Below are 8,982 nucleotides of genomic sequence, written 5' to 3'. Positions count from 1 at the left end.
CAATTTTTACAAAGAGTTCATCTAAGATTTAGAAAGGGATGGCTTTGAATTTGCAGGTTCCCTGGAGGTGTATTGTCATATTAACAACATTAAGCCTTCCAATCCATGGGCATGAGATGTTTTCCTATTTATTTACATCTTTAATTTTTTTCAATGTTTTATAACTTCTAAAGTATAAGTTTTGGACTTTTTTTGTTAAACTTACCTGTAATGATTTTATTCTTTTTAACATTATTATGAATTGGATATTTTTCTTAATTACATTTTTGGACTTTTTGGTTTATTGCCAAGAGTTATATACGAAATTGCTTTTTGTGCATTGAACTTGTATCCTGGAACCTTGCTGAACTCATTCACTAGTCCTAACAGACTTTTTAGTGGATTCTTTAGGCTGAGAACTTTAAAACTCCTACATTTTGTGGAAGAATTGCTGATCTCATGAGATTTGCCTTCAGAGAGTAATTTACTAGCTCAGGAGACCATGGATGAGATCCAAAATCTAATTGAAAAAGTGAAACAAATCTGAAAACTATCAGCAAGAACTCTAAGCTAGAAGTTAATGGGTTGTTATGGAGGAGTCTTTCATTTTCAGTAATATTAGGATTACAAGTACAGTTTTTGGTTAGCAGAGGTGGATGCTTCAGAGCAACATGATCCAATACAGCTTTCTATAATGAAAATGTCTCACACCTACATCGTCCAAAACAGTAGCCCCTGGCCACTTGTGGATATTTCCATTAATGTAATTAAAATTAAATAAAATTTGAATTGAAAATAATTGAAATAAAATTTAAATTTTAGTTCCTCAGGCACACTGGCCACATGTCATTTGCTCATTAGCTGCATATAAGGTATTGGATGGCACAGGTAATAGAGTATTTCTATCATCACACGAAGTTCCATTGGAAAGTGCTGCCCTAGAGTCTCCAGGAAAGAAGCTGCTGGGTTGGAGAGACATAAGAGAGGAGGAAATGGTATTTTCATTCTCAAGTTAGTCACAAAAAGAGCAAACTCAGTATATTAGGTGATCCAATTAATGCCTGTATCGATAATTCTTACATATTTGCTGGAAGAAAAAGGAATTCACAATTAATGCTTTCCCTGTACTCTTTAAGAAAGGCAGAAATATGAACGAGAGAGAAAACAAAAAGAAGAGCTGTATATTCTAGAGAATCATGATTCTGAAAATCTAGTGTTAGTTTTAAAGAAAAGCAGTTCAAACTAAAAACCATGGGGTTATAACACTTCTCTGTGAAATCCTGCAGGCTCCCCCTGCCTCTGGCTACAGTGACGAAGACCTGATTCAAGTTCCAACTCTACACTTACCAGTGTGACCTTGGGCAACTAACTTAATCTCTCTGTGTAGAGGTTCGCTCTTCTGTAAAATGAAGAAAGGAAAAAGCATGTGAGCACTTAGACATGCATCTAGTAGGCATTCAATACATATTACCTATTATTACTACCAGAGGGGGAGAGAACACCATACAAAAGATTAATTTGTACTTAAAACCCTTGAAATGAATTCTCATTGCCTATAGAGTAAAATCCAAGATTCTCCATATGTCCCAGAGGGCACAAGTCTGGTCTGTATTTGCCACTCAAGTTTTCCTTCTCAGTGATTTCCCCCTGGGACTCTTGGCTTCATTAACTCCATGCAGCTTGCAGTTATTCCAGAGGCCATGCCATTTTAGATTTCCCCAACTTGCTCATGCCATTCCTTCTATCTGGAAGCCCTCTACAGTCTTCTTGGCCCACTTAACCTGTGCTGATCCTTTAGGGCTCAAAAACAGTGGGTTAGGGGACTCTCTGGAGGATTTCCATTGCTTTCTCACCTACTGTTTTATTTTTGGATTCTTTTTGGTGGTGGTGGTAGTGGTGGTTTTTTTGAGAAAGAGAGAGCATGCACACACACAAGTGGAAGGGGGAGGAGAGAGAGAGAGAGAGAGAGAGAGAATCTTAAGCAGGTTCCATGACCAATGCAGAGCCCAACTCTGGGTTCGATCGCACAACCATGAGATCATGACCTGAGCTGAAATCAAGAGTTGGTGATTTAACCAACTGAGCCACCCAAGAGCCCCCTCACTTACTGTTTTATGTTGAAATTATCTGGTTAGATGTCTGTCTCCGCCAATAAGTAGAAAGCAGTAAGTGCCAGATACTGTGTTATGCTTTGAGGGTATAAGGAAGAGTAACAAATATGTTCTTGCCCCCACTAAGTAGAGTTTGAAAACAGAGAGGGACCATATCTCTAGTGCCTCATTATAGTCTCAACTCCTAGTATGTGGTGGCACACAGTTAGGTACTTAAAAACACTGTCAAAACAGCCAGAATCTGAAGTGTAGAGAAAAAACTGCCTAGCCCAGCATCTAACTTCCTCCCAGTGTGTTTCCTTGAGTGTTTTAAAGGAGATGGGGCGCCTGGGTGGCTTAGTCGGTTAAGCGTCCGACTTTCTCTTAGGTCATGATCTCTCGGTTCGTGGGTTTTAGCCCCTCTTCGGGCTCTGTGCTGACTGCCAGCTCAGAGCCTGGAGCCTGTTTCAGAGTCTGTGTCTCCCTCTCTCTCTGACCCTCCCCTGCTCATGCTGTCTCTCTCTCTCTCCTAGAAATAAATTTAAAAAAATAAATAAAGGGAGAAATCGCAGTGAATGAGTAGAGCAAATTCCAAGTGACGTTATTCGTATCTCTCAGGCACACAAAGTCCCCCTCAGTCCTTCGTGAGGACACCAGCCCTCCAGCATTGTCTCAGAGACCCATGGGCTCCTAGATCCCTTTCCACCACACTATTTCCTCTTTTCTGTTGCAAAGCAATAAATAGAAGAGGTTTTGATTAAATAATTTCTTTCAGACTAGAAAAAACCTCACTTAACAGTTGATAGCTTAAAGATTAGCCTATGCTCCTTTTCCTACTGCATCAGCCTTGCTGATCAGAACGCCAAATATAAAAGTCTCTTGTCATATACAGAACAAGGAGCTCTCACTGTCCTATCCGGGACACACAGAAGGCACTACTACAAGCAGAGAATTACCCCCTTGTCCAGTGCAGAATCAGCATCTAGACTAGCATTTTTTTTAGTAGTTATTTATTTATTTTGACACACACACACACACACACACACACACACACACACACACAGGAAGGAGGGAGGGAGAGGCAGAGAGAGGGGGAGAGAGAATCCTAAGTGGTCTCTGTGCTATCAGTGCACAGCCCAATGTGGGGCTCAGTCCCATGAACTGTGAGATCATGACCTGAGTTGAAATCAAGAGTCAAACACTCAACCGACTGAGCCACCCAGGCGCCCCTAGACTAGCAGCTTTCTACCAGAAGTACTCCGTAGTGCTGGTGATTTAAAGTTAATCTGGGTAATATAAAGTGAAATTGCTAAAGAGATAAGCTTCTTAAAGAAGATTCATTTAAGAGGACATTTGAATGCTAGAAATAGAAATTGCCAGCCATACGGAAAGACAAGACGGTATGGAGAGACATTCTGGCAGCCAGGGGAACCTTACAGCATCCTCAGTAATAGCAATTTGTAGTTTTCCTGGATGGACATTACTGGGTCAACATATATATGTAATATTATATCAGATAAGTACTATCTAGTATTATACTGGATAATATATTCTGGGAAAGACAGTTCAGGAGTTCAGTCCCACAGATAGTTAAGGTTACTTCATGATAACTATAGCTACATGATACTCAACCTTTGGGCCTTCCCCAGTATACATAATCAGGAACGACAAGCATGTGCCATGTTGGATAAAGATGCTTCACTATTCCCCACCACACCGTGAATTCCATGAAGGCAGAGCCTCAGTCTTATTCAGCTCTGGATGTACAATGCCTAATATCGTGCTTGGCTCAGAGAAAAAACCTGGAACTTCTCACCTGGTAGAAGCAGGAAGAAGGCCAGAAAAAAGGAGAGGAATAAAATGGAACCAAGAATGATCTCAGGCCCCCTAGGGCCAAAGATAGCCACTACCAGGGCCTTACAGGGACACTCAGGAACAGTAAGTGGTCTCATCTATGCCAACCAACCATAAATGGAATTCCCTGTGGCCAAAAGCACAATAGTTGAATTAAATCAGTTTTGCCGAGAGCTCTGTTGTTTCATTAGACCATCTCTTTAGGAGTTGCATAGACTATATATTTTATCAGCTACAGGAGCAATTAACACCGTAATAATAAAGTTGACATAATAACCTTTTCCCGATTGTTCATAACTTTCTAAAATTTCAGTGTTTTGGCTAGTACTTTTTCCACTTGCTATCAGTCCAAAGGTAACTTTTGGAAGTTTGAGAAAAAAACTCTCACATTATTTCTAATTCAGTAACAATTAAATCCTTACCATTTCCCCCTTACAATAACACACTAAATAGAAGTAAAATACAGAACTAAATATCTCCCCAAGGTGAAACAATAAGAATTTGGAGTTCGAGTTAGGAAATACTGATTATTCTCTTTTTCTAATCAAATAACATTAAAAATTTTTTAAATATTTATTTATTTATTTTTGAGAGAGATAGAGAGAGAGATTGCATATGTGGGGGGGGGGGAACAGAGAGAGAGGGAGACACAGAATCCAAAGCAGGCTTCAGGTTCTGAGCTGTCAGCACAAAGCCTGCCACGGAGCTTGCACTCAGGAACTGTGAGATCATGACCCGAGTCAAAGTAAGATACTCAACCGACTGAGCCATCCAGGTGCCCTTAAAATAACATTTTTTAAATATAACGCTTCACGAATTTGCGTGTCAACCTTGTACAAGGGTCATGCTAATCTTCTCTGTACTGTTCCAATTTTAGTATATGTGCTGCTGAAGCTAGCACCAAAATAACATTTTTGATACAAGTTTTACTTTGCCTTTGTACATAGTGTGATGATATTTTACCTTTAAATGACCCAAAGCTCCAGTGTTAAATTATGTTTTCCTTCAAGGAGGATATAATTTCATATTCAACCAGCACAGCAATTTCAGGCTTACCAATTAGGTCTGTAGAAGGAATTATCATCCTTCTAGTTATGATCTTTCTTGCCTAGCAGGAACCGCGGAATGAAACAGAAAGTCCCGTATAAAGGTTAGGGAGGCAATCCAGCAAAGTGGAGGAAACTGGATGTGAAATTTTGAAAGCACCATCAATACTTGCTGTGTTTCGCATTAATAATGAGTCTTCCTGCTTGGAGAGGAGATATTTCCCAACTTTGGACTCTGCACTGATTAAAACCTGGAGTGTCATTTGCCTCTTAGTCTTTGTTGGTGCTGACACTCCGTTTGCTCTTTCATAGCTGGCTCTGCCCAACAATAAAAGTAACCATTTGTAAAGTCAAATAACGGGAGTAGTTCTTAGGGAGACCAGCAGCCAAACTGATTCACCAAGCTGGCCCCTTTCCCAGGAATAAAAATAATGCCAGGTAGCTGTAGTAGCTGTTATCCTGGGTGACACTCAGGATTCCCAACTGCATGGCTGGTCAGGCGAGTTAAAGAATGTCTAGGATGAGAGCAATAATGGAGGTGACCGCGCTGTGGCAAGCCCTGAATTAAGTTGGTACATTCAAAGTTGCCATAGAAACCCTCCCTGAATGTCCTCCCTTCTGTGGAACTGAGCTGATGTTTAAATGTTAATATGCCTTCTTACATTTCAAGATATGTGAAATAGAAAGCAGATAAACATGGAAGACAGAAAACATACTCAGAGGTCTGAAATACTTGAGAACCGAATACTTTTCCCATGCTAAGTTATCCTTTGAAACCAGTGCCTGGAGAAGGGGTGGCGTGGGTAGCGGCGGCTGGGAGCTGTTGAGGGCAGTCTTTATGCCTCTAGGTCCAATGCCGAGCTCTGAAAGGCACCGCTGAAATTCAGCTAACCCAGCTTGCACTTGCAGCCAAATGAAATGCAAAGTTGCCTTTCAATAGCAAATCTCCAGGAGGAAATGCCAGTTCGCATTCGTGAGAAGCTTCAGCCACTGTATCTCCACATTCAATTTTTACCGCTCACTGTCCATGAGAAAACAGTTGGAGGCTCTTTAAAGCCGGTTGCATTATCAATTAATCTATAGTATGTTTTAAATAAATATTTCTAGTAAATGTAACAAAAACCGGCATTTGTATAGCTTGCACCTAAATTATCATCATCATTGCGAAGCAGATGCGGAACGCAGAGACGAGGCAAACAATCGGGACTGTAATTTGCTCAGTAACATTGTTTTAGATCTAATTAGTGCTTACGCAGATCCTTTACAAAAATGTGAAAACTGCACCAGGATGTAATTGTTTAATGAATTTAGTGCAAAGCGCATCTGCATAAATTCCATTTTAGCTGGAAAAACTAAGTTCAACTGCTATTTGCTCCAGAGCCAAAACATTGTGAATCGTGCCCACAGTGCCTTCGCCCTCCTTTGCTGGCTTGGGTATTTCAAATAAATACTACAAAGTTAAAGCCTCCAGCTGCAGACCAATCCATCTGTAGATGTTTGTTATATTTGGCAGTATTGTAGAATGATTGTGCCTTCCTGCTGAAAAATAAAAAAAGGGGGGAAAAACAAAGTTCTGTCAGCAAAAATAAAGTAAAAGTTTGGAATATGCATCACCCAACAAAAGTGGAGTTTTGAATCGGAGTCTAGTTTATGTAGCAGTGAATTTTTGGCACCTATTGGCATGGAGCCCACCATGCAGACCCAATAATATCCTTCTCTGTTCTCTCCCACGTTTAATTTCTGACAAGATCACGGACGTTTGAATTGGACATGTGTTTGCATGAAATGGAATTTGTACTTTTCCTTTGTATATCAGGGAGGGTACTAGTCACTTCTTTGGGATGGGTGTTTGAAGATCAACATTCGTAACTTGTACAAGAAGAGAGGAGTTCCTCTCGGAGGTTTACGTGATTGGCTGGAAAGGCAACAGCACTTCGCCGGGTTCAGTTTTTGTTTCTGTTCTCCTGGTTTGCCTTCTGCCTGTCGTTGGCACGAATGCGCTGAGCCCTGTGCTCTATTAATGAATGACTCCTGTGCACACGGGGCTGGTGTCTGGCCTGATGGACGTGTTCGGCCCGTGCTGGAGGAATTTTGTAAAAACGATAGACTGCAAGTATCATTTGTCATCATTCAGCTGAAGGCTCCAGTTTAGGCTCACGGCGGCCACCGGTGTGCAGCCGGCGCTCCGGGGGGCTGGGGAAACGAGCGCCCGGGTCCGATGGGACTCCTGGCCAGGCCACCAGCGCACCACCTGCAGCCCCGTCCTGCACACGCGGGTCCCTTTACGTTGTAGGAGAACTTCGCACCACCGGAAACCGGGCCGGGATTCTCCTCCGTGTCTCTTCCTGGAGAGACCGCAAGAGGAAGGGTAGTGGGGTGAAGGACCGCCCCGTGGCTGCTGATGGTCTCCACCGCAACTGCTTCTCACCTCCACCCACCGCCTCCACCCATTGCGTATTCACACACGGCTTACCTGGTGCGGTGGCCCTGAGCCTCATCCCTCAGCTCCCGGCCTGCACTTCTCAGGCTTTGCTTACTGGGCGTGTCTAGCATCAGACTTTGCCCTGGGAGCACCAATAGGCATCAGCACAGATCACCTGGTAGCCAGCAAATTCTCCCCGACCCTGCTGTATGACAGCAGCCCTCCCCTTCTCCTGATGAACCATTACTCACGCCAGGGTGGTGACTCCTCCGTCCAGCTTTGGGGGGCAGAGGGTGTGCTGGTGAGCCCATACACAGCCTCCATCCCTGACGGTGATGCGCTAGTGGTACCAGCCTTTGGGTGGCCAGTGATAAAGGCTGGTTGGCACCCACTGGTGAGGCATTTTGTATTTGGGTGGGTACGTGCCTCCCCCGTGGTAGGTGCTCTTTGGTGGGCATTAAAAAGTGGCACAAAGGTCCTCACTGGTTGTGTCTACTCCCATAGTTATAGCCGTGGGCCTCTTCCCCAGAGTCCTTGACTCTGATACTTCCAGTTTGCTGCTTCCTGGCCCCTTTGCCTTGTCTCTTGAGTATCTGGGCCACTTCTTTTTCCTCAAAAGTAGGTGATCAGGCACATAGTCCAGAGATCCTCAATGGAGGAGGATTTCCCCTCATCTGTTTCAAGGCTGCTCCTAGGAGGGACTATAATACAGTCACTGTCTATTCTTGACTTACACCCACAAGCTAATCTAACTCTTCCATAAGCTAAGCTCGAACTTTTTCTTTCTTAGTTGATCAATAAGGGATCTTGTGAGGATATAAGTGATCATAACAATGAGAGCTGAGGAAGAAGAGCTGGTGGGATAGGAGTGGACAGACTGCCAGCTCATGGAGTTTCCTTGTGCCCACTTTCCCTGTTCATCCTGGACACACCATTTGTATCTTATGATGGATCGCGCCTAGGCCTGCCTGACCCTATGATTTGGTGAGCTGGACGGAACCCAGATTATCATGGGCAGTTCTGGCTACATGGTCACTCAATGTCCCACGGTCAGGCACTCCGTCTCAACCAGGGCCCATCAGCATGCCAGGAGCTCTTTTTTTTCAATGGTATATCATTGTCTGCTGCAGATGGCATGGACTTGTTCCAGAACCCTAGGGGTCTACATTGTGACTCTCCTATTGGGCTTGCCATAAACTCCACATGGCATCTTTTCCCACCACAAATACCTCTGATAACAGAGGGTCTGCTGGTCATATGATCCAAGAAGCATAGGCTGCTTCTATCACAACCTAGACCTGATACAGTGCTCTTTCCAGACATGGCCTCCACTCAAAGTTGACAGTGCTACATGTTACTTGTAAATGTGTCAGGGTAGTATTTCTGAATGGTAAATGAGGCCTCCAGAGCCCAAAGAGGCTTGCCAGGTGATGTGCTTCCTTCCTAGTGAAGAGAGGTGTGCAATGCAATAACTTGTCCTTTATTAAATGTCCACAGATATGATGAGCTCTTGAATCCTTGTAGCCTCTGAAGCACATGTGTCACCAAGGCTTCAGTTACTTGCCATATCTTGCTCATGTGAACCTATTAA

General features: G+C 43.2%; 1 non-coding gene across 1 annotated transcript; it reads right to left on the bottom strand.

Moving 5' to 3' along the window:
* Positions 1-4,717: 4,717 nt before the first annotated feature.
* On the bottom strand, positions 4,718-4,824 carry LOC120235288. The gene has a single exon (XR_005529365.1). It is a non-coding gene; the product is annotated as a U6 spliceosomal RNA (small nuclear RNA).
* Between the last annotated feature and the right edge of the window lie 4,158 nt (positions 4,825-8,982).

Source organism: Hyaena hyaena, unplaced genomic scaffold (assembly GCF_003009895.1).
Source record: "Hyaena hyaena isolate Hyena2069 unplaced genomic scaffold, ASM300989v1 scaffold_127, whole genome shotgun sequence".
In the NCBI taxonomy this organism is placed as follows: Eukaryota; Metazoa; Chordata; class Mammalia; order Carnivora; family Hyaenidae; genus Hyaena; species Hyaena hyaena.
This window is presented reverse-complemented; position numbering and strand designations above follow the sequence as displayed.